Source organism: Solea solea, chromosome 3 (genome assembly GCF_958295425.1).
Source record: "Solea solea chromosome 3, fSolSol10.1, whole genome shotgun sequence".
Taxonomy (NCBI): Eukaryota; Metazoa; Chordata; class Actinopteri; order Pleuronectiformes; family Soleidae; genus Solea; species Solea solea.
This window is the reverse complement of record NC_081136.1, coordinates 21,065,479-21,086,962: the sequence shown is the minus strand read 5'-3', so window position 1 is coordinate 21,086,962 and position 21,484 is coordinate 21,065,479. Positions and strand designations below refer to the sequence as shown.

The following is a 21,484-nucleotide window of genomic DNA, read 5'->3' as shown; positions in this document are numbered from 1 at the left end:
ACAAGTCGTGACCACCCGCCAAGTCAGGATGGCCGAGCGGTCCAAGGCGCTGCGTTCAGGTCGCAGTCTCCCATGGAGGCGTGGGTTCGAATCCCACTTCTGACAGGATATCTTTTGGGGCAGCCGGAATTTGCCTCATAAGACAACAGTTGGGCGTTCAAATCCCTCCACACGTCAACAACTGGCATAGCCCATAGCAAACAACTCGCCCCCTATCGCACCCATTGCTCCCTTGTTGTACTCAGGTGGTGCCCACTGCTCCTTGGATTCCCTGCATTTGGTGTGCGTGCGCAAATGAAACGGCTCTTTAAGCGTGTGAGATAACAGCGTTGTCACATTAACTACATTTGGCAAAGACTGGACTGGTGGAAAGACTGTGTGTGAAAGGCCTTTCTGCAAGAATCGCACCGCAAGTCTAACGAAATAGGGAACTTCCAAACGAACTTCTCAAACGTTACAGTTGGACCACACCTGCGGAGGGCTCGTCCGGGATTTGAACCCGGGACCTCTCGCACCCAAAGCGAGAATCATACCCCTAGACCAACGAGCCTCTGAAAGAGAAAACATTCTATGTAGGTGTCCTGTTACAGATTTTATGTGAGAAATACTCATCAAGAATGGGTCACAGAGCTTTTGAGTCTACATCTGCAAACCCGCAATTCCACCTCAGTCACAAAGGACTTACATTGATGAGGATTTATGCTTGCTATAGTCCAGTGAATGTTTTGTGTGGGATTTTGAATGTGGGACCTCTTTCAGCCAAAGTGAGAATTATACCTCAAGACCAACAAAATGTACACATTTCTCCAGGGAAGCGTGTCTGCTAAGACCTAAGATTGCGATAAGAAGTGGACCACATTTTTGGATTCCTTTTCTTTTTATAAAGGTGAGTCAAGTTCTTCAAATCTCACTATTTCTCTGACGTCTTCACTTTTGATCATGGTTCATAGAGTTTGCCACTTAAAAATGCAATACAACCACAATCACAACTTGCATTAGTAAGGAGGGAATTTAGAGTTGAGATAGTGTCGTGAGGGGCTTGTCTTGACTGTGTGAGTCATTCAGTACATGTGGGAAGCTTTTTTTGAGATTTGAACCCAGGACCTTTCACTGCCATTGCAAAGCCAACGAAACCAACGTTGCAGGTGAGCTTCCTCACAGGAGAACCGGGCTGTACAGGGCTCGTCCGGGATTTGAACCCGGGACCTCTCGCACCCTAAGCGAGAATCATACCCCTAGACCAACGAGCCACGACTGTTGTGCTATATTCTATGTAGGTTTCGTGTAACTGATTTTATGTGAGAAATATTACAATATCACCAGATGAAGTTAAAAAGAAAAGGGAAATTGGGAAAAGACACTGTTGGACTATGTGTTATGTTCTGTCTGTGAAGGTTCTTGGTCATCCAGGTCATTGTCAGGAGTTTGCTGTAGACAACTCAGGTCATTGTCAGGAGTTTGTTGTAGACAACTAGACTTGCTGGAGTTAGGTTGAAGATGTTTTAACACTCATCCACGAGGCTTCTTCACTTCTGACTGTCTTGTGGATAAAAAAGAAAAAATCCAGGTATTTAGCCTCTGTAGGCTGGATACATGTAAAGAGAACGTTACATTGAACAGCGCAGGTGGTTCACACTCTGACCCACTTCCGGGTAGTTAGTTTCACCTGAGTCAAGTTGAGAATGACCGTCGTTGGGGTCACCTGAGAGACACCTCACAGAATAGGTGTAAAAAATATCCAGCTTCTGACCAGAGTGGTATGATGTTTTGTGCTACAGCCCAGACCACAATCCAGATTTAGGTTTTACTGAGAGACGTAGGGTTCTAACCCACCACTCCAGGGAAAGACTGTCACCTGAATGCAGGGCCTTCCTGACTGTATACACTTTAAAAACATTTCAACTGCACAGGTGTGTTCCCAGTGGTTCCATGGTGTAATGGTTAGCACTCTGGGCTCTGAATCCAGCAATCCGAGTTCAAATCTCGGTGCAACCTGACTTTGAACAATACCTAGTACTTACACTTGCCAAATTGATGAAGAATGGAATGAGGCACACTCTGCTAATGTGTGTTGGAGTTCACCTTTGTTTGTCAGTGGTTGAGTGTTGACCCCTAATGGAAAAGAGCTAAGGGCAGCATTGTAGGTGACTAATAGTTGGTGTCTTAGGCCACCTTCTCTGTTGTGTGATGGTTTTCTAGGTTAAAGAAAGAAGATGATTTCATTCCTCTTTCAAACCATATGTCCCCCTTGGCCAGAATGTGGACATTCTCGTCATCAAAAGAGTATCTTTTGTTCTTCAGATGCAAATGGGCAGCCCGGTCTGGACAAGTCGCGACCACCCGCCAAGTCAGGATGGCCGAGCGGTCCAAGGCGCTGCGTTCAGGTCGCAGTCTCCCATGGAGGCGTGGGTTCGAATCCCACTTCTGACAGGATATCTTTTGGGGCAGCCGGAATTTCCCTCATAAGACAACAGTTGGGCGTTCAAATCCCTCCACACGTCAACAACTGGCATAGCCCATAGCAAACAACTCGCCCCCTATCGCACCCTTGTTGTACTCAGGTGGTGCCCACTGCTCCTTGGATTCCCTGCATTTGGTGTGCGTGCGCAAATGAAACGGCTCTTTAAGCGTGTGAGATAACAGCGTTGTCACATTAACTACATTTGGCAAAGACTGGACTGGTTGAAAGACTGTGTGTGAAAGGCCTTTCTGCAAGAATCGCACCGCAAGTCTAACGAAATAGGGAACTTCCAAACGAACTTCCAAACGAACTTCTCAAACGTTACAGTTGGACCACACCTGCAGAGGGCTCGTCCGGGATTTGAACCCGGGACCTCTCGCACCCAAAGCGAGAATCATACCCCTAGACCAACGAGCCTCTGAAAGAGAAAACATTCTATGTAGGTGTCCTGTTACAGATTTTATGTGAGAAATACTCATCAAGAATGGGTCACAGAGCTTTTGAGTCTACATCTGCAAACCCGCAATTCCACCTCAGTCACAAAGGACTTACATTGATGAGGATTTATGCTTGCTATAGTCCAGTGAATGTTTTGTGTGGGATTTTGAATGTGGGACCTCTTTCAGCCAAAGTGAGAATTATACCTCAAGACCAACAAAATGTACACATTTCTCCAGGGAAGCGTGTCTGCTAAGACCTAAGATTGCGATAAGAAGTGGACCACATTTTTGGATTCCTTTTCTTTTTATAAAGGTGAGTCAAGTTCTTCAAATCTCACTATTTCTCTGACGTCTTCACTTTTGATCATGGTTCATAGAGTTTGCCACTTTAAAATGCAATACAACCACAGTCACAACTTGCATTAGTAAGGACGGAATTTAGAGTTGAGATAGTGTCGTGAGGGGCTTGTCTTGACTGTGTGAGTCATTCAGTACATGTGGGAAGCTTTTTTTGAGATTTGAACCCAGGACTTTTCACTGCCATTGCAAAGCCAGGTGTAAAAAATATCCAGCTTCTGACCAGAGTGGTATGATGTTTTGTGCTACAGCCCAGACCACAATCCAGATTTAGGTTTTACTGAGAGACGTAGGGTTCTAACCCACCACTCCAGGGAAAGACTGTCACCTGAATGCAGGGCCTTCCTGACTGTATACACTTTAAAAACATTTCAACTGCACAGGTGTGCTCCCAGTGGTTCCATGGTGTAATGGTTAGCACTCTGGGCTCTGAATCCAGCAATCCGAGTTCAAATCTCGGTGGAACCTGACTTTGAACAATACCTAGTACTTACACTTGCCAAATTGATGAAGAATGGAATGAGGCACACTCTGCTGATGTGTGTTGGAGTTCACCTTTGTTTGTCAGTGGTTGAGTGTTGACCCCTAATGGAAAAGAGCTAAGGGCAGCATTGTAGGTGACTAATAGTTGGTGTCTTAGGCCACCTTCTCTGTTGTGTGATGGTTTTCTAGGTTAAAGAAAGAAGATGATTTCATTCCTCTTTCAAACCATATGTCCCCCTTGGCCAGAATGTGGACATTCTCGTCATCAAAAGAGTATCTTTTGTTCTTCAGATGCAAATGGGCAGCCCGGTCTGGACAAGTCGTGACCACCCGCCAAGTCAGGATGGCCGAGCGGTCCAAGGCGCTGCGTGTCTGCTAAGACCTAAGATTGCGATAAGAAGTGGACCACATTTTTGGATTCCTTTTCTTTTTATAAAGGTGAGTCAAGTTCTTCAAATCTCACTATTTCTCTGACGTCTTCACTTTTGATCATGGTTCATAGAGTTTGCCACTTTAAAATGCAATACAACCACAATCACAACTTGCATTAGTAAGGACGGAATTTAGAGTTGAGATAGTGTCGTGAGGGGCTTGTCTTGACTGTGTGAGTCATTCAGTACATGTGGGAAGCTTTTTTTGAGATTTGAACCCAGGACCTTTCACTGCCATTGCAAAGCCAACGAAACCAACGTTGCAGGTGAGCTTCCTCACAGGAGAACCGGGCTGTACAGGGCTCGTCCGGGATTTGAACCCGGGACCTCTCGCACCCTAAGCGAGAATCATACCCCTAGACCAACGAGCCACGACTGTTGTGCTATATTCTATGTAGGTGTCGTGTAACTGATTTTATGTGAGAAATATTACAATATCACCAGATGAAGTTAAAAAGAAAAGGGAAATTGGGAAAAGACACTGTTGGACTATGTGTTATGTTCTGTCTGTGAAGGTTCTTGGTCATCCAGGTCATTGTCAGGAGTTTGCTGTAGACAACTCAGGTCATTGTCAGGAGTTTGTTGTAGACAACTAGACTTGCTGGAGTTAGGTTGAAGATGTTTTAACACTCATCCACGAGGCTTCTTCACTTCTGACTGTCTTGTGGATAAAAAAGAAAAAATCCAGGTATTTAGCCTCTGTAGGCTGGATACATGTAAAGAGAACGTTACATTGAACAGCGCAGGTGGTTCACACTCTGACCCACTTCCGGGTAGTTAGTTTCACCTGAGTCAAGTTGAGAATGACCGTCGTTGGGGTCACCTGAGAGACACCTCACAGAATAGGTGTAAAAAATATCCAGCTTCTGACCAGAGTGGTATGATGTTTTGTGCTACAGCCCAGACCACAATCCAGATTTAGGTTTTACTGAGAGACGTAGGGTTCTAACCCACCACTCCAGGGAAAGACTGTCACCTGAATGCAGGGCCTTCCTGACTGTATACACTTTAAAAACATTTCAACTGCACAGGTGTGCTCCCAGTGGTTCCATGGTGTAATGGTTAGCACTCTGGGCTCTGAATCCAGCAATCCGAGTTCAAATCTCGGTGGAACCTGACTTTGAACAATACCTAGTACTTACACTTGCCAAATTGATGAAGAATGGAATGAGGCACACTCTGCTGATGTGTGTTGGAGTTCACCTTTGTTTGTCAGTGGTTGAGTGTTGACCCCTAATGGAAAAGAGCTAAGGGCAGCATTGTAGGTGACTAATAGTTGGTGTCTTAGGCCACCTTCTCTGTTGTGTGATGGTTTTCTAGGTTAAAGAAAGAAGATGATTTCATTCCTCTTTCAAACCATATGTCCCCCTTGGCCAGAATGTGGACATTCTCGTCATCAAAAGAGTATCTTTTGTTCTTCAGATGCAAATGGGCAGCCCGGTCTGGACAAGTCGCGACCACCCGCCAAGTCAGGATGGCCGAGCGGTCCAAGGCGCTGCGTTCAGGTCGCAGTCTCCCATGGAGGCGTGGGTTCGAATCCCACTTCTGACAGGATATCTTTTGGGGCAGCCGGAATTTGCCTCATAAGACAACAGTTGGGCGTTCAAATCCCTCCACACGTCAACAACTGGCATAGCCCATAGCAAACAACTCGCCCCCTATCGCACCCTTGTTGTACTCAGGTGGCGCCACTACTCCTTGGATTCCCTGCATTTGGTGTGCGTGCCAAATGAAACGGCTCTTTAAGCGTGTGAGATAACAGCGTTGTCACATTAACTACATTTGGCAAAGACTGGACTGGTTGAAAGACTGTGTGTGAAAGGCCTTTCTGCAAGAATCGCACCGCAAGTCTAACGAAATAGGGAACTTCCAAACGAACTTCTCAAACATTACAGTTGGACCACACCTGCAGAGGGCTCGTCCGGGATTTGAACCCGGGACCTCTCGCACCCAAAGCGAGAATCATACCCCTAGACCAACGAGCCTCTGAAAGAGAAAACATTCTATGTAGGTGTCCTGTTACAGATTTTATGTGAGAAATACTCATCAAGAATGGGTCACAGAGCTTTTGAGTCTACATCTGCAAACCCGCAATTCCACCTCAGTCACAAAGGACTTACATTGATGAGGATTTATGCTTGCTATAGTCCAGTGAATGTTTTGTGTGGGATTTTGAATGTGGGACCTCTTTCAGCCAAAGTGAGAATTATACCTCAAGACCAACAAAATGTACACATTTCTCCAGGGAAGCGTGTCTGCTAAGACCTAAGATTGCGATAAGAAGTGGACCACATTTTTGGATTCCTTTTCTTTTTATAAAGGTGAGTCAAGTTCTTCAAATCTCACTATTTCTCTGACGTCTTCACTTTTGATCATGGTTCATAGAGTTTGCCACTTAAAAATGCAATACAACCACAATCACAACTTGCATTAGTAAGGAGGGAATTTAGAGTTGAGATAGTGTCGTGAGGGGCTTGTCTTGACTGTGTGAGTCATTCAGTACATGTGGGAAGCTTTTTTTGAGATTTGAACCCAGGACCTTTCACTGCCATTGCAAAGCCAACGAAACCAACGTTGCAGGTGAGCTTCCTCACAGGAGAACCGGGCTGTACAGGGCTCGTCCGGGATTTGAACCCGGGACCTCTCGCACCCTAAGCGAGAATCATACCCCTAGACCAACGAGCCACGACTGTTGTGCTATATTCTATGTAGGTTTCGTGTAACTGATTTTATGTGAGAAATATTACAATATCACCAGATGAAGTTAAAAAGAAAAGGGAAATTGGGAAAAGACACTGTTGGACTATGTGTTATGTTCTGTCTGTGAAGGTTCTTGGTCATCCAGGTCATTGTCAGGAGTTTGCTGTAGACAACTCAGGTCATTGTCAGGAGTTTGTTGTAGACAACTAGACTTGCTGGAGTTAGGTTGAAGATGTTTTAACACTCATCCACGAGGCTTCTTCACTTCTGACTGTCTTGTGGATAAAAAAGAAAAAATCCAGGTATTTAGCCTCTGTAGGCTGGATACATGTAAAGAGAACGTTACATTGAACAGCGCAGGTGGTTCACACTCTGACCCACTTCCGGGTAGTTAGTTTCACCTGAGTCAAGTTGAGAATGACCGTCGTTGGGGTCACCTGAGAGACACCTCACAGAATAGGTGTAAAAAATATCCAGCTTCTGACCAGAGTGGTATGATGTTTTGTGCTACAGCCCAGACCACAATCCAGATTTAGGTTTTACTGAGAGACGTAGGGTTCTAACCCACCACTCCAGGGAAAGACTGTCACCTGAATGCAGGGCCTTCCTGACTGTATACACTTTAAAAACATTTCAACTGCACAGGTGTGTTCCCAGTGGTTCCATGGTGTAATGGTTAGCACTCTGGGCTCTGAATCCAGCAATCCGAGTTCAAATCTCGGTGCAACCTGACTTTGAACAATACCTAGTACTTACACTTGCCAAATTGATGAAGAATGGAATGAGGCACACTCTGCTAATGTGTGTTGGAGTTCACCTTTGTTTGTCAGTGGTTGAGTGTTGACCCCTAATGGAAAAGAGCTAAGGGCAGCATTGTAGGTGACTAATAGTTGGTGTCTTAGGCCACCTTCTCTGTTGTGTGATGGTTTTCTAGGTTAAAGAAAGAAGATGATTTCATTCCTCTTTCAAACCATATGTCCCCCTTGGCCAGAATGTGGACATTCTCGTCATCAAAAGAGTATCTTTTGTTCTTCAGATGCAAATGGGCAGCCCGGTCTGGACAAGTCGCGACCACCCGCCAAGTCAGGATGGCCGAGCGGTCCAAGGCGCTGCGTTCAGGTCGCAGTCTCCCATGGAGGCGTGGGTTCGAATCCCACTTCTGACAGGATATCTTTTGGGGCAGCCGGAATTTCCCTCATAAGACAACAGTTGGGCGTTCAAATCCCTCCACACGTCAACAACTGGCATAGCCCATAGCAAACAACTCGCCCCCTATCGCACCCTTGTTGTACTCAGGTGGTGCCCACTGCTCCTTGGATTCCCTGCATTTGGTGTGCGTGCGCAAATGAAACGGCTCTTTAAGCGTGTGAGATAACAGCGTTGTCACATTAACTACATTTGGCAAAGACTGGACTGGTTGAAAGACTGTGTGTGAAAGGCCTTTCTGCAAGAATCGCACCGCAAGTCTAACGAAATAGGGAACTTCCAAACGAACTTCCAAACGAACTTCTCAAACGTTACAGTTGGACCACACCTGCAGAGGGCTCGTCCGGGATTTGAACCCGGGACCTCTCGCACCCAAAGCGAGAATCATACCCCTAGACCAACGAGCCTCTGAAAGAGAAAACATTCTATGTAGGTGTCCTGTTACAGATTTTATGTGAGAAATACTCATCAAGAATGGGTCACAGAGCTTTTGAGTCTACATCTGCAAACCCGCAATTCCACCTCAGTCACAAAGGACTTACATTGATGAGGATTTATGCTTGCTATAGTCCAGTGAATGTTTTGTGTGGGATTTTGAATGTGGGACCTCTTTCAGCCAAAGTGAGAATTATACCTCAAGACCAACAAAATGTACACATTTCTCCAGGGAAGCGTGTCTGCTAAGACCTAAGATTGCGATAAGAAGTGGACCACATTTTTGGATTCCTTTTCTTTTTATAAAGGTGAGTCAAGTTCTTCAAATCTCACTATTTCTCTGACGTCTTCACTTTTGATCATGGTTCATAGAGTTTGCCACTTTAAAATGCAATACAACCACAGTCACAACTTGCATTAGTAAGGACGGAATTTAGAGTTGAGATAGTGTCGTGAGGGGCTTGTCTTGACTGTGTGAGTCATTCAGTACATGTGGGAAGCTTTTTTTGAGATTTGAACCCAGGACTTTTCACTGCCATTGCAAAGCCAACGAAACCAACGTTGCAGGTGAGCTTCCTCACAGGAGAACCGGGCTGTACAGGGCTCGTCCGGGATTTGAACCCGGGACCTCTCGCACCCTAAGCGAGAATCATACCCCTAGACCAACGAGCCACGACTGTTGTGCTATATTCTATGTAGGTGTAGTGTAACTGATTTTATGTGAGAACTATTACAATATCACCAGATGAAGTTAAAAAGAAAAGGGAAATTGGGAAAAGACACTGTTGGACTATGTGTTATGTTCTGTCTGTGAAGGTTCTTGGTCATCCAGGTCATTGTCAGGAGTTTGCTGTAGACAACTCAGGTCATTGTCAGGAGTTTGTTGTAGACAACTAGACTTGCTGGAGTTAGGTTGAAGATGTTTTAACACTCATCCACGAGGCTTCTTCACTTCTGACTGTCTTGTGGATAAAAAAGAAAAAATCCAGGTATTTAGCCTCTGTAGGCTGGATACATGTAAAGAGAACGTTACATTGAACAGCGCAGGTGGTTCACACTCTGACCCACTTCCGGGTAGTTAGTTTCACCTGAGTCAAGTTGAGAATGACCGTCGTTGGGGTCACCTGAGAGACACCTCACAGAATAGGTGTAAAAAATATCCAGCTTCTGACCAGAGTGGTATGATGTTTTGTGCTACAGCCCAGACCACAATCCAGATTTAGGTTTTACTGAGAGACGTAGGGTTCTAACCCACCACTCCAGGGAAAGACTGTCACCTGAATGCAGGGCCTTCCTGACTGTATACACTTTAAAAACATTTCAACTGCACAGGTGTGCTCCCAGTGGTTCCATGGTGTAATGGTTAGCACTCTGGGCTCTGAATCCAGCAATCCGAGTTCAAATCTCGGTGGAACCTGACTTTGAACAATACCTAGTACTTACACTTGCCAAATTGATGAAGAATGGAATGAGGCACACTCTGCTGATGTGTGTTGGAGTTCACCTTTGTTTGTCAGTGGTTGAGTGTTGACCCCTAATGGAAAAGAGCTAAGGGCAGCATTGTAGGTGACTAATAGTTGGTGTCTTAGGCCACCTTCTCTGTTGTGTGATGGTTTTCTAGGTTAAAGAAAGAAGATGATTTCATTCCTCTTTCAAACCATATGTCCCCCTTGGCCAGAATGTGGACATTCTCGTCATCAAAAGAGTATCTTTTGTTCTTCAGATGCAAATGGGCAGCCCGGTCTGGACAAGTCGCGACCACCCGCCAAGTCAGGATGGCCGAGCGGTCCAAGGCGCTGCGTTCAGGTCGCAGTCTCCCATGGAGGCGTGGGTTCGAATCCCACTTCTGACAGGATATCTTTTGGGGCAGCCGGAATTTGCCTCATAAGACAACAGTTGGGCGTTCAAATCCCTCCACACGTCAACAACTGGCATAGCCCATAGCAAACAACTCGCCCCCTATCGCACCCTTGTTGTACTCAGGTGGCGCCACTACTCCTTGGATTCCCTGCATTTGGTGTGCGTGCCAAATGAAACGGCTCTTTAAGCGTGTGAGATAACAGCGTTGTCACATTAACTACATTTGGCAAAGACTGGACTGGTTGAAAGACTGTGTGTGAAAGGCCTTTCTGCAAGAATCGCACCGCAAGTCTAACGAAATAGGGAACTTCCAAACGAACTTCTCAAACATTACAGTTGGACCACACCTGCAGAGGGCTCGTCCGGGATTTGAACCCGGGACCTCTCGCACCCAAAGCGAGAATCATACCCCTAGACCAACGAGCCTCTGAAAGAGAAAACATTCTATGTAGGTGTCCTGTTACAGATTTTATGTGAGAAATACTCATCAAGAATGGGTCACAGAGCTTTTGAGTCTACATCTGCAAACCCGCAATTCCACCTCAGTCACAAAGGACTTACATTGATGAGGATTTATGCTTGCTATAGTCCAGTGAATGTTTTGTGTGGGATTTTGAATGTGGGACCTCTTTCAGCCAAAGTGAGAATTATACCTCAAGACCAACAAAATGTACACATTTCTCCAGGGAAGCGTGTCTGCTAAGACCTAAGATTGCGATAAGAAGTGGACCACATTTTTGGATTCCTTTTCTTTTTATAAAGGTGAGTCAAGTTCTTCAAATCTCACTATTTCTCTGACGTCTTCACTTTTGATCATGGTTCATAGAGTTTGCCACTTTAAAATGCAATACAACCACAGTCACAACTTGCATTAGTAAGGACGGAATTTAGAGTTGAGATAGTGTCGTGAGGGGCTTGTCTTGACTGTGTGAGTCATTCAGTACATGTGGGAAGCTTTTTTTGAGATTTGAACCCAGGACTTTTCACTGCCATTGCAAAGCCAACGAAACCAACGTTGCAGGTGAGCTTCCTCACAGGAGAACCGGGCTGTACAGGGCTCGTCCGGGATTTGAACCCGGGACCTCTCGCACCCTAAGCGAGAATCATACCCCTAGACCAACGAGCCACGACTGTTGTGCTATATTCTATGTAGGTGTCGTGTAACTGATTTTATGTGAGAACTATTACAATATCACCAGATGAAGTTAAAAAGAAAAGGGAAATTGGGAAAAGACACTGTTGGACTATGTGTTATGTTCTGTCTGTGAAGGTTCTTGGTCATCCAGGTCATTGTCAGGAGTTTGCTGTAGACAACTCAGGTCATTGTCAGGAGTTTGTTGTAGACAACTAGACTTGCTGGAGTTAGGTTGAAGATGTTTTAACACTCATCCACGAGGCTTCTTCACTTCTGACTGTCTTGTGGATAAAAAAGAAAAAATCCAGGTATTTAGCCTCTGTAGGCTGGATACATGTAAAGAGAACTTTACATTGAACAGCGCAGGTGGTTCACACTCTGACCCACTTCCGGGTAGTTAGTTTCACCTGAGTCAAGTTGAGAAAGACCGTCGTTGGGGTCACCTGAGAGACACCTCACAGAATAGGTGTAAAAAATATCCAGCTTCTGACCAGAGTGGTATGATGTTTTGTGCTACAGCCCAGACCACAATCCAGATTTAGGTTTTACTGAGAGACGTAGGGTTCTAACCCACCACTCCAGGGAAAGACTGTCACCTGAATGCAGGGCCTTCCTGACTGTATACACTTTAAAAACATTTCAACTGCACAGGTGTGCTCCCAGTGGTTCCATGGTGTAATGGTTAGCACTCTGGGCTCTGAATCCAGCAATCCGAGTTCAAATCTCGGTGGAACCTGACTTTGAACAATACCTAGTACTTACACTTGCCAAATTGATGAAGAATGGAATGAGGCACACTCTGCTGATGTGTGTTGGAGTTCACCTTTGTTTGTCAGTGGTTGAGTGTTGACCCCTAATGGAAAAGAGCTAAGGGCAGCATTGTAGGTGACTAATAGTTGGTGTCTTAGGCCACCTTCTCTGTTGTGTGATGGTTTTCTAGGTTAAAGAAAGAAGATGATTTCATTCCTCTTTCAAACCATATGTCCCCCTTGGCCAGAATGTGGACATTCTCGTCATCAAAAGAGTATCTTTTGTTCTTCAGATGCAAATGGGCAGCCCGGTCTGGACAAGTCGTGACCACCCGCCAAGTCAGGATGGCCGAGCGGTCCAAGGCGCTGCGTTCAGGTCGCAGTCTCCCATGGAGGCGTGGGTTCGAATCCCACTTCTGACAGGATATCTTTTGGGGCAGCCGGAATTTGCCTCATAAGACAACAGTTGGGCGTTCAAATCCCTCCACACGTCAACAACTGGCATAGCCCATAGCAAACAACTCGCCCCCTATCGCACCCATTGCTCCCTTGTTGTACTCAGGTGGTGCCCACTGCTCCTTGGATTCCCTGCATTTGGTGTGCGTGCGCAAATGAAACGGCTCTTTAAGCGTGTGAGATAACAGCGTTGTCACATTAACTACATTTGGCAAAGACTGGACTGGTGGAAAGACTGTGTGTGAAAGGCCTTTCTGCAAGAATCGCACCGCAAGTCTAACGAAATAGGGAACTTCCAAACGAACTTCTCAAACGTTACAGTTGGACCACACCTGCAGAGGGCTCGTCCGGGATTTGAACCCGGGACCTCTCGCACCCAAAGCGAGAATCATACCCCTAGACCAACGAGCCTCTGAAAGAGAAAACATTCTATGTAGGTGTCGTGTTACAGATTTTATGTGAGAAATACTCATCAAGAATGGGTCACAGAGCTTTTGAGTCTACATCTGCAAACCCGCAATTCCACCTCAGTCACAAAGGACTTACATTGATGAGGATTTATGCTTGCTATAGTCCAGTGAATGTTTTGTGTGGGATTTTGAATGTGGGACCTCTTTCAGCCAAAGTGAGAATTATACCTCAAGACCAACAAAATGTACACATTTCTCCAGGGAAGCGTGTCTGCTAAGACCTAAGATTGCGATAAGAAGTGGACCACATTTTTGGATTCCTTTTCTTTTTATAAAGGTGAGTCAAGTTCTTCAAATCTCACTATTTCTCTGACGTCTTCACTTTTGATCATGGTTCATAGAGTTTGCCACTTTAAAATGCAATACAACCACAGTCAAAACTTGCATTAGTAAGGACGGAATTTAGAGTTGAGATAGTGTCGTGAGGGGCTTGTCTTGACTGTGTGAGTCATTCAGTACATGTGGGAAGCTTTTTTTGAGATTTGAACCCAGGACTTTTCACTGCCATTGCAAAGCCAACGAAACCAACGTTGCAGGTGAGCTTCCTCACAGGAGAACCGGGCTGTACAGGGCTCGTCCGGGATTTGAACCCGGGACCTCTCGCACCCTAAGCGAGAATCATACCCCTAGACCAACGAGCCACGACTGTTGTGCTATATTCTATGTAGGTGTCGTGTAACTGATTTTATGTGAGAACTATTACAATATCACCAGATGAAGTTAAAAAGAAAAGGGAAATTGGGAAAAGACACTGTTGGACTATGTGTTATGTTCTGTCTGTGAAGGTTCTTGGTCATCCAGGTCATTGTCAGGAGTTTGCTGTAGACAACTCAGGTCATTGTCAGGAGTTTGTTGTAGACAACTAGACTTGCTGGAGTTAGGTTGAAGATGTTTTAACACTCATCCACGAGGCTTCTTCACTTCTGACTGTCTTGTGGATAAAAAAGAAAAAATCCAGGTATTTAGCCTCTGTAGGCTGGATACATGTAAAGAGAACTTTACATTGAACAGCGCAGGTGGTTCACACTCTGACCCACTTCCGGGTAGTTAGTTTCACCTGAGTCAAGTTGAGAATGACCGTCGTTGGGGTCACCTGAGAGACACCTCACAGAATAGGTGTAAAAAATATCCAGCTTCTGACCAGAGTGGTATGATGTTTTGTGCTACAGCCCAGACCACAATCCAGATTTAGGTTTTACTGAGAGACGTAGGGTTCTAACCCACCACTCCAGGGAAAGACTGTCACCTGAATGCAGGGCCTTCCTGACTGTATACACTTTAAAAACATTTCAACTGCACAGGTGTGCTCCCAGTGGTTCCATGGTGTAATGGTTAGCACTCTGGGCTCTGAATCCAGCAATCCGAGTTCAAATCTCGGTGGAACCTGACTTTGAACAATACCTAGTACTTACACTTGCCAAATTGATGAAGAATGGAATGAGGCACACTCTGCTGATGTGTGTTGGAGTTCACCTTTGTTTGTCAGTGGTTGAGTGTTGACCCCTAATGGAAAAGAGCTAAGGGCAGCATTGTAGGTGACTAATAGTTGGTGTCTTAGGCCACCTTCTCTGTTGTGTGATGGTTTTCTAGGTTAAAGAAAGAAGATGATTTCATTCCTCTTTCAAACCATATGTCCCCCTTGGCCAGAATGTGGACATTCTCGTCATCAAAAGAGTATCTTTTGTTCTTCAGATGCAAATGGGCAGCCCGGTCTGGACAAGTCGTGACCACCCGCCAAGTCAGGATGGCCGAGCGGTCCAAGGCGCTGCGTTCAGGTCGCAGTCTCCCATGGAGGCGTGGGTTCGAATCCCACTTCTGACAGGATATCTTTTGGGGCAGCCGGAATTTGCCTCATAAGACAACAGTTGGGCGTTCAAATCCCTCCACACGTCAACAACTGGCATAGCCCATAGCAAACAACTCGCCCCCTATCGCACCCATTGCTCCCTTGTTGTACTCAGGTGGTGCCCACTGCTCCTTGGATTCCCTGCATTTGGTGTGCGTGCGCAAATGAAACGGCTCTTTAAGCGTGTGAGATAACAGCGTTGTCACATTAACTACATTTGGCAAAGACTGGACTGGTGGAAAGACTGTGTGTGAAAGGCCTTTCTGCAAGAATCGCACCGCAAGTCTAACGAAATAGGGAACTTCCAAACGAACTTCTCAAACGTTACAGTTGGACCACACCTGCGGAGGGCTCGTCCGGGATTTGAACCCGGGACCTCTCGCACCCAAAGCGAGAATCATACCCCTAGACCAACGAGCCTCTGAAAGAGAAAACATTCTATGTAGGTGTCCTGTTACAGATTTTATGTGAGAAATACTCATCAAGAATGGGTCACAGAGCTTTTGAGTCTACATCTGCAAACCCGCAATTCCACCTCAGTCACAAAGGACTTACATTGATGAGGATTTATGCTTGCTATAGTCCAGTGAATGTTTTGTGTGGGATTTTGAATGTGGGACCTCTTTCAGCCAAAGTGAGAATTATACCTCAAGACCAACAAAATGTACACATTTCTCCAGGGAAGCGTGTCTGCTAAGACCTAAGATTGCGATAAGAAGTGGACCACATTTTTGGATTCCTTTTCTTTTTATAAAGGTGAGTCAAGTTCTTCAAATCTCACTATTTCTCTGACGTCTTCACTTTTGATCATGGTTCATAGAGTTTGCCACTTAAAAATGCAATACAACCACAATCACAACTTGCATTAGTAAGGAGGGAATTTAGAGTTGAGATAGTGTCGTGAGGGGCTTGTCTTGACTGTGTGAGTCATTCAGTACATGTGGGAAGCTTTTTTTGAGATTTGAACCCAGGACCTTTCACTGCCATTGCAAAGCCAACGAAACCAACGTTGCAGGTGAGCTTCCTCACAGGAGAACCGGGCTGTACAGGGCTCGTCCGGGATTTGAACCCGGGACCTCTCGCACCCTAAGCGAGAATCATACCCCTAGACCAACGAGCCACGACTGTTGTGCTATATTCTATGTAGGTTTCGTGTAACTGATTTTATGTGAGAAATATTACAATATCACCAGATGAAGTTAAAAAGAAAAGGGAAATTGGGAAAAGACACTGTTGGACTATGTGTTATGTTCTGTCTGTGAAGGTTCTTGGTCATCCAGGTCATTGTCAGGAGTTTGCTGTAGACAACTCAGGTCATTGTCAGGAGTTTGTTGTAGACAACTAGACTTGCTGGAGTTAGGTTGAAGATGTTTTAACACTCATCCACGAGGCTTCTTCACTTCTGACTGTCTTGTGGATAAAAAAGAAAAAATCCAGGTATTTAGCCTCTGTAGGCTGGATACATGTAAAGAGAACGTTACATTGAACAGCGCAGGTGGTTCACACTCTGACCCACTTCCGGGTAGTTAGTTTCACCTGAGTCAAGTTGAGAATGACCGTCGTTGGGGTCACCTGAGAGACACCTCACAGAATAGGTGTAAAAAATATCCAGCTTCTGACCAGAGTGGTATGATGTTTTGTGCTACAGCCCAGACCACAATCCAGATTTAGGTTTTACTGAGAGACGTAGGGTTCTAACCCACCACTCCAGGGAAAGACTGTCACCTGAATGCAGGGCCTTCCTGACTGTATACACTTTAAAAACATTTCAACTGCACAGGTGTGTTCCCAGTGGTTCCATGGTGTAATGGTTAGCACTCTGGGCTCTGAATCCAGCAATCCGAGTTCAAATCTCGGTGCAACCTGACTTTGAACAATACCTAGTACTTACACTTGCCAAATTGATGAAGAATGGAATGAGGCACACTCTGCTAATGTGTGTTGGAGTTCACCTTTGTTTGTCAGTGGTTGAGTGTTGACCCCTAATGGAAAAGAGCTAAGGGCAGCATTGTAGGTGACTAATAGTTGGTGTCTTAGGCCACCTTCTCTGTTGTGTGATGGTTTTCTAGGTTAAAGAAAGAAGATGATTTCATTCCTCTTTCAAACCATATGTCCCCCTTGGCCAGAATGTGGACATTCTCGTCATCAAAAGAGTATCTTTTGTTCTTCAGATGCAAATGGGCAGCCCGGTCTGGACAAGTCGCGACCACCCGCCAAGTCAGGATGGCCGAGCGGTCCAAGGCGCTGCGTTCAGGTCGCAGTCTCCCATGGAGGCGTGGGTTCGAATCCCACTTCTGACAGGATATCTTTTGGGGCAGCCGGAATTTCCCTCATAAGACAACAGTTGGGCGTTCAAATCCCTCCACACGTCAACAACTGGCATAGCCCATAGCAAACAACTCGCCCCCTATCGCACCCTTGTTGTACTCAGGTGGTGCCCACTACTCCTTGGATTCCCTGCATTTGGTGTGCGTGCGCAAATGAAACGGCTCTTTAAGCGTGTGAGATAACAGCGTTGTCACATTAACTACATTTGGCAAAGACTGGACTGGTTGAAAGACTGTGTGTGAAAGGCCTTTCTGCAAGAATCGCACCGCAAGTCTAACGAAATAGGGAACTTCCAAACGAACTTCCAAACGAACTTCTCAAACGTTACAGTTGGACCACACCTGCAGAGGGCTCGTCCGGGATTTGAACCCGGGACCTCTCGCACCCAAAGCGAGAATCATACCCCTAGACCAACGAGCCTCTGAAAGAGAAAACATTCTATGTAGGTGTCCTGTTACAGATTTTATGTGAGAAATACTCATCAAGAATGGGTCACAGAGCTTTTGAGTCTACATCTGCAAACCCGCAATTCCACCTCAGTCACAAAGGACTTACATTGATGAGGATTTATGCTTGCTATAGTCCAGTGAATGTTTTGTGTGGGATTTTGAATGTGGGACCTCTTTCAGCCAAAGTGAGAATTATACCTCAAGACCAACAAAATGTACACATTTCTCCAGGGAAGCGTGTCTGCTAAGACCTAAGATTGCGATAAGAAGTGGACCACATTTTTGGATTCCTTTTCTTTTTATAAAGGTGAGTCAAGTTCTTCAAATCTCACTATTTCTCTGACGTCTTCACTTTTGATCATGGTTCATAGAGTTTGCCACTTTAAAATGCAATACAACCACAGTCACAACTTGCATTAGTAAGGACGGAATTTAGAGTTGAGATAGTGTCGTGAGGGGCTTGTCTTGACTGTGTGAGTCATTCAGTACATGTGGGAAGCTTTTTTTGAGATTTGAACCCAGGACTTTTCACTGCCATTGCAAAGCCAGGTGTAAAAAATATCCAGCTTCTGACCAGAGTGGTATGATGTTTTGTGCTACAGCCCAGACCACAATCCAGATTTAGGTTTTACTGAGAGACGTAGGGTTCTAACCCACCACTCCAGGGAAAGACTGTCACCTGAATGCAGGGCCTTCCTGACTGTATACACTTTAAAAACATTTCAACTGCACAGGTGTGCTCCCAGTGGTTCCATGGTGTAATGGTTAGCACTCTGGGCTCTGAATCCAGCAATCCGAGTTCAAATCTCGGTGGAACCTGACTTTGAACAATACCTAGTACTTACACTTGCCAAATTGATGAAGAATGGAATGAGGCACACTCTGCTGATGTGTGTTGGAGTTCACCTTTGTTTGTCAGTGGTTGAGTGTTGACCCCTAATGGAAAAGAGCTAAGGGCAGCATTGTAGGTGACTAATAGTTGGTGTCTTAGGCCACCTTCTCTGTTGTGTGATGGTTTTCTAGGTTAAAGAAAGAAGATGATTTCATTCCTCTTTCAAACCATATGTCCCCCTTGGCCAGAATGTGGACATTCTCGTCATCAAAAGAGTATCTTTTGTTCTTCAGATGCAAATGGGCAGCCCGGTCTGGACAAGTCGCGACCACCCGCCAAGTCAGGATGGCCGAGCGGTCCAAGGCGCTGCGTTCAGGTCGCAGTCTCCCATGGAGGCGTGGGTTCGAATCCCACTTCTGACAGGATATCTTTTGGGGCAGCCGGAATTTGCCTCATAAGACAACAGTTGGGCGTTCAAATCCCTCCACACGTCAACAACTGGCATAGCCCATAGCAAACAACTCGCCCCCTATCGCACCCTTGTTGTACTCAGGTGGCGCCACTACTCCTTGGATTCCCTGCATTTGGTGTGCGTGCCAAATGAAACGGCTCTTTAAGCGTGTGAGATAACAGCGTTGTCACATTAACTACATTTGGCAAAGACTGGACTGGTTGAAAGACTGTGTGTGAAAGGCCTTTCTGCAAGAATCGCACCGCAAGTCTAACGAAATAGGGAACTTCCAAACGAACTTCTCAAACATTACAGTTGGACCACACCTGCAGAGGGCTCGTCCGGGATTTGAACCCGGGACCTCTCGCACCCAAAGCGAGAATCATACCCCTAGACCAACGAGCCTCTGAAAGAGAAAACATTCTATGTAGGTGTCCTGTTACAGATTTTATGTGAGAAATACTCATCAAGAATGGGTCACAGAGCTTTTGAGTCTACATCTGCAAACCCGCAATTCCACCTCAGTCACAAAGGACTTACATTGATGAGGATTTATGCTTGCTATAGTCCAGTGAATGTTTTGTGTGGGATTTTGAATGTGGGACCTCTTTCAGCCAAAGTGAGAATTATACCTCAAGACCAACAAAATGTACACATTTCTCCAGGGAAGCGTGTCTGCTAAGACCTAAGATTGCGATAAGAAGTGGACCACATTTTTGGATTCCTTTTCTTTTTATAAAGGTGAGTCAAGTTCTTCAAATCTCACTATTTCTCTGACGTCTTCACTTTTGATCATGGTTCATAGAGTTTGCCACTTTAAAATGCAATACAACCACAGTCACAACTTGCATTAGTAAGGACGGAATTTAGAGTTGAGATAGTGTCGTGAGGGGCTTGTCTTGACTGTGTGAGTCATTCAGTACATGTGGGAAGCTTTTTTTGAGATTTGAACCCAGGACTTTTCACTGCCATTGCAAAGCCAACGAAACCAACGTTGCAGGTGAGCTTCCTCACAGGAGAACCGGGCTGTACAGGGCTCGTCCGGGATTTGAACCCGGGACCTCTCGCACCCTAAGCGAGAATCATACCCCTAGACCAACGAGCCACGACTGTTGTGCTATATTCTATGTAGGTGTCGTGTAACTGATTTTATGTGAGAACTATTACAATATCACCAGATGAAGTTAAAAAGAAAAGGGAAATTGGGAAAAGACACTGTTGGACTATGTGTTATGTTCTGTCTGTGAAGGTTCTTGGTCATCCAGGTCATTGTCAGGAGTTTGCTGTAGACAACTCAGGTCATTGTCAGGAGTTTGTTGTAGACAACTAGACTTGCTGGAGTTAGGTTGAAGATGTTTTAACACTCATCCACGAGGCTTCTTCACTTCTGACTGTCTTGTGGATAAAAAAGAAAAAATCCAGGTATTTAGCCTCTGTAGGCTGGATACATGTAAAGAGAACTTTACATTGAACAGCGCAGGTGGTTCACACTCTGACCCACTTCCGGGTAGTTAGTTTCACCTGAGTCAAGTTGAGAAAGACCGTCGTTGGGGTCACCTGAGAGACACCTCACAGAATAGGTGTAAAAAATATCCAGCTTCTGACCAGAGTGGTATGATGTTTTGTGCTACAGCCCAGACCACAATCCAGATTTAGGTTTTACTGAGAGACGTAGGGTTCTAACCCACCACTCCAGGGAAAGACTGTCACCTGAATGCAGGGCCTTCCTGACTGTATACACTTTAAAAACATTTCAACTGCACAGGTGTGCTCCCAGTGGTTCCATGGTGTAATGGTTAGCACTCTGGGCTCTGAATCCAGCAATCCGAGTTCAAATCTCGGTGGAACCTGACTTTGAACAATACCTAGTACTTACACTTGCCAAATTGATGAAGAATGGAATGAGGCACACTCTGCTGATGTGTGTTGGAGTTCACCTTTGTTTGTCAGTGGTTGAGTGTTGACCCCTAATGGAAAAGAGCTAAGGGCAGCATTGTAGGTGACTAATAGTTGGTGTCTTAGGCCACCTTCTCTGTTGTGTGATGGTTTTCTAGGTTAAAGAAAGAAGATGATTTCATTCCTCTTTCAAACCATATGTCCCCCTTGGCCAGAATGTGGACATTCTCGTCATCAAAAGAGTATCTTTTGTTCTTCAGATGCAAATGGGCAGCCCGGTCTGGACAAGTCGTGACCACCCGCCAAGTCAGGATGGCCGAGCGGTCCAAGGCGCTGCGTTCAGGTCGCAGTCTCCCATGGAGGCGTGGGTTCGAATCCCACTTCTGACAGGATATCTTTTGGGGCAGCCGGAATTTGCCTCATAAGACAACAGTTGGGCGTTCAAATCCCTCCACACGTCAACAACTGGCATAGCCCATAGCAAACAACTCGCCCCCTA

General features: G+C 45.6%; 34 non-coding genes across 34 annotated transcripts; 17 read left to right on the top strand and 17 right to left on the bottom strand.

Moving 5' to 3' along the window:
* The first annotated feature begins 22 nt into the window (after positions 1-22).
* trnal-cag (transfer RNA leucine (anticodon CAG)) lies at positions 23-105 on the top strand. Its single transcript has one exon. It is a non-coding gene; the product is annotated as a tRNA-Leu (tRNA).
* Positions 106-478: 373 nt separating this feature from the next.
* trnap-ugg (transfer RNA proline (anticodon UGG)) lies at positions 479-550 on the bottom strand. The gene has a single exon. It is a non-coding gene; the product is annotated as a tRNA-Pro (tRNA).
* Positions 551-1,178: 628 nt separating this feature from the next.
* Positions 1,179-1,250, bottom strand: trnap-agg (transfer RNA proline (anticodon AGG)). Its single transcript has one exon. It is a non-coding gene; the product is annotated as a tRNA-Pro (tRNA).
* A 1,097-nt stretch (positions 1,251-2,347) lies between these two features.
* trnal-cag (transfer RNA leucine (anticodon CAG)) lies at positions 2,348-2,430 on the top strand. Its single transcript has one exon. It is a non-coding gene; the product is annotated as a tRNA-Leu (tRNA).
* Positions 2,431-2,806: 376 nt separating this feature from the next.
* Positions 2,807-2,878, bottom strand: trnap-ugg (transfer RNA proline (anticodon UGG)). The gene has a single exon. It is a non-coding gene; the product is annotated as a tRNA-Pro (tRNA).
* Positions 2,879-3,654: 776 nt separating this feature from the next.
* On the top strand, positions 3,655-3,726 carry trnaq-cug (transfer RNA glutamine (anticodon CUG)). The gene has a single exon. It is a non-coding gene; the product is annotated as a tRNA-Gln (tRNA).
* Positions 3,727-4,471: 745 nt separating this feature from the next.
* On the bottom strand, positions 4,472-4,543 carry trnap-agg (transfer RNA proline (anticodon AGG)). Its single transcript has one exon. It is a non-coding gene; the product is annotated as a tRNA-Pro (tRNA).
* Positions 4,544-5,216: 673 nt separating this feature from the next.
* trnaq-cug (transfer RNA glutamine (anticodon CUG)) lies at positions 5,217-5,288 on the top strand. Its single transcript has one exon. It is a non-coding gene; the product is annotated as a tRNA-Gln (tRNA).
* A 352-nt stretch (positions 5,289-5,640) lies between these two features.
* trnal-cag (transfer RNA leucine (anticodon CAG)) lies at positions 5,641-5,723 on the top strand. Its single transcript has one exon. It is a non-coding gene; the product is annotated as a tRNA-Leu (tRNA).
* Positions 5,724-6,085: 362 nt separating this feature from the next.
* On the bottom strand, positions 6,086-6,157 carry trnap-ugg (transfer RNA proline (anticodon UGG)). The gene has a single exon. It is a non-coding gene; the product is annotated as a tRNA-Pro (tRNA).
* Positions 6,158-6,785: 628 nt separating this feature from the next.
* On the bottom strand, positions 6,786-6,857 carry trnap-agg (transfer RNA proline (anticodon AGG)). Its single transcript has one exon. It is a non-coding gene; the product is annotated as a tRNA-Pro (tRNA).
* Positions 6,858-7,954: 1,097 nt separating this feature from the next.
* Positions 7,955-8,037, top strand: trnal-cag (transfer RNA leucine (anticodon CAG)). Its single transcript has one exon. It is a non-coding gene; the product is annotated as a tRNA-Leu (tRNA).
* Positions 8,038-8,413: 376 nt separating this feature from the next.
* Positions 8,414-8,485, bottom strand: trnap-ugg (transfer RNA proline (anticodon UGG)). Its single transcript has one exon. It is a non-coding gene; the product is annotated as a tRNA-Pro (tRNA).
* Positions 8,486-9,113: 628 nt separating this feature from the next.
* On the bottom strand, positions 9,114-9,185 carry trnap-agg (transfer RNA proline (anticodon AGG)). The gene has a single exon. It is a non-coding gene; the product is annotated as a tRNA-Pro (tRNA).
* A 673-nt stretch (positions 9,186-9,858) lies between these two features.
* trnaq-cug (transfer RNA glutamine (anticodon CUG)) lies at positions 9,859-9,930 on the top strand. Its single transcript has one exon. It is a non-coding gene; the product is annotated as a tRNA-Gln (tRNA).
* A 352-nt stretch (positions 9,931-10,282) lies between these two features.
* trnal-cag (transfer RNA leucine (anticodon CAG)) lies at positions 10,283-10,365 on the top strand. Its single transcript has one exon. It is a non-coding gene; the product is annotated as a tRNA-Leu (tRNA).
* A 362-nt stretch (positions 10,366-10,727) lies between these two features.
* On the bottom strand, positions 10,728-10,799 carry trnap-ugg (transfer RNA proline (anticodon UGG)). Its single transcript has one exon. It is a non-coding gene; the product is annotated as a tRNA-Pro (tRNA).
* Positions 10,800-11,427: 628 nt separating this feature from the next.
* Positions 11,428-11,499, bottom strand: trnap-agg (transfer RNA proline (anticodon AGG)). Its single transcript has one exon. It is a non-coding gene; the product is annotated as a tRNA-Pro (tRNA).
* A 673-nt stretch (positions 11,500-12,172) lies between these two features.
* Positions 12,173-12,244, top strand: trnaq-cug (transfer RNA glutamine (anticodon CUG)). Its single transcript has one exon. It is a non-coding gene; the product is annotated as a tRNA-Gln (tRNA).
* A 352-nt stretch (positions 12,245-12,596) lies between these two features.
* On the top strand, positions 12,597-12,679 carry trnal-cag (transfer RNA leucine (anticodon CAG)). Its single transcript has one exon. It is a non-coding gene; the product is annotated as a tRNA-Leu (tRNA).
* A 373-nt stretch (positions 12,680-13,052) lies between these two features.
* On the bottom strand, positions 13,053-13,124 carry trnap-ugg (transfer RNA proline (anticodon UGG)). Its single transcript has one exon. It is a non-coding gene; the product is annotated as a tRNA-Pro (tRNA).
* A 628-nt stretch (positions 13,125-13,752) lies between these two features.
* Positions 13,753-13,824, bottom strand: trnap-agg (transfer RNA proline (anticodon AGG)). The gene has a single exon. It is a non-coding gene; the product is annotated as a tRNA-Pro (tRNA).
* A 673-nt stretch (positions 13,825-14,497) lies between these two features.
* trnaq-cug (transfer RNA glutamine (anticodon CUG)) lies at positions 14,498-14,569 on the top strand. Its single transcript has one exon. It is a non-coding gene; the product is annotated as a tRNA-Gln (tRNA).
* Positions 14,570-14,921: 352 nt separating this feature from the next.
* trnal-cag (transfer RNA leucine (anticodon CAG)) lies at positions 14,922-15,004 on the top strand. Its single transcript has one exon. It is a non-coding gene; the product is annotated as a tRNA-Leu (tRNA).
* Positions 15,005-15,377: 373 nt separating this feature from the next.
* Positions 15,378-15,449, bottom strand: trnap-ugg (transfer RNA proline (anticodon UGG)). The gene has a single exon. It is a non-coding gene; the product is annotated as a tRNA-Pro (tRNA).
* Positions 15,450-16,077: 628 nt separating this feature from the next.
* Positions 16,078-16,149, bottom strand: trnap-agg (transfer RNA proline (anticodon AGG)). The gene has a single exon. It is a non-coding gene; the product is annotated as a tRNA-Pro (tRNA).
* A 1,097-nt stretch (positions 16,150-17,246) lies between these two features.
* Positions 17,247-17,329, top strand: trnal-cag (transfer RNA leucine (anticodon CAG)). Its single transcript has one exon. It is a non-coding gene; the product is annotated as a tRNA-Leu (tRNA).
* Positions 17,330-17,705: 376 nt separating this feature from the next.
* trnap-ugg (transfer RNA proline (anticodon UGG)) lies at positions 17,706-17,777 on the bottom strand. The gene has a single exon. It is a non-coding gene; the product is annotated as a tRNA-Pro (tRNA).
* Positions 17,778-18,553: 776 nt separating this feature from the next.
* On the top strand, positions 18,554-18,625 carry trnaq-cug (transfer RNA glutamine (anticodon CUG)). The gene has a single exon. It is a non-coding gene; the product is annotated as a tRNA-Gln (tRNA).
* A 352-nt stretch (positions 18,626-18,977) lies between these two features.
* trnal-cag (transfer RNA leucine (anticodon CAG)) lies at positions 18,978-19,060 on the top strand. The gene has a single exon. It is a non-coding gene; the product is annotated as a tRNA-Leu (tRNA).
* A 362-nt stretch (positions 19,061-19,422) lies between these two features.
* trnap-ugg (transfer RNA proline (anticodon UGG)) lies at positions 19,423-19,494 on the bottom strand. The gene has a single exon. It is a non-coding gene; the product is annotated as a tRNA-Pro (tRNA).
* A 628-nt stretch (positions 19,495-20,122) lies between these two features.
* On the bottom strand, positions 20,123-20,194 carry trnap-agg (transfer RNA proline (anticodon AGG)). The gene has a single exon. It is a non-coding gene; the product is annotated as a tRNA-Pro (tRNA).
* Positions 20,195-20,867: 673 nt separating this feature from the next.
* On the top strand, positions 20,868-20,939 carry trnaq-cug (transfer RNA glutamine (anticodon CUG)). The gene has a single exon. It is a non-coding gene; the product is annotated as a tRNA-Gln (tRNA).
* A 352-nt stretch (positions 20,940-21,291) lies between these two features.
* trnal-cag (transfer RNA leucine (anticodon CAG)) lies at positions 21,292-21,374 on the top strand. Its single transcript has one exon. It is a non-coding gene; the product is annotated as a tRNA-Leu (tRNA).
* Positions 21,375-21,484: the final 110 nt, after the last annotated feature.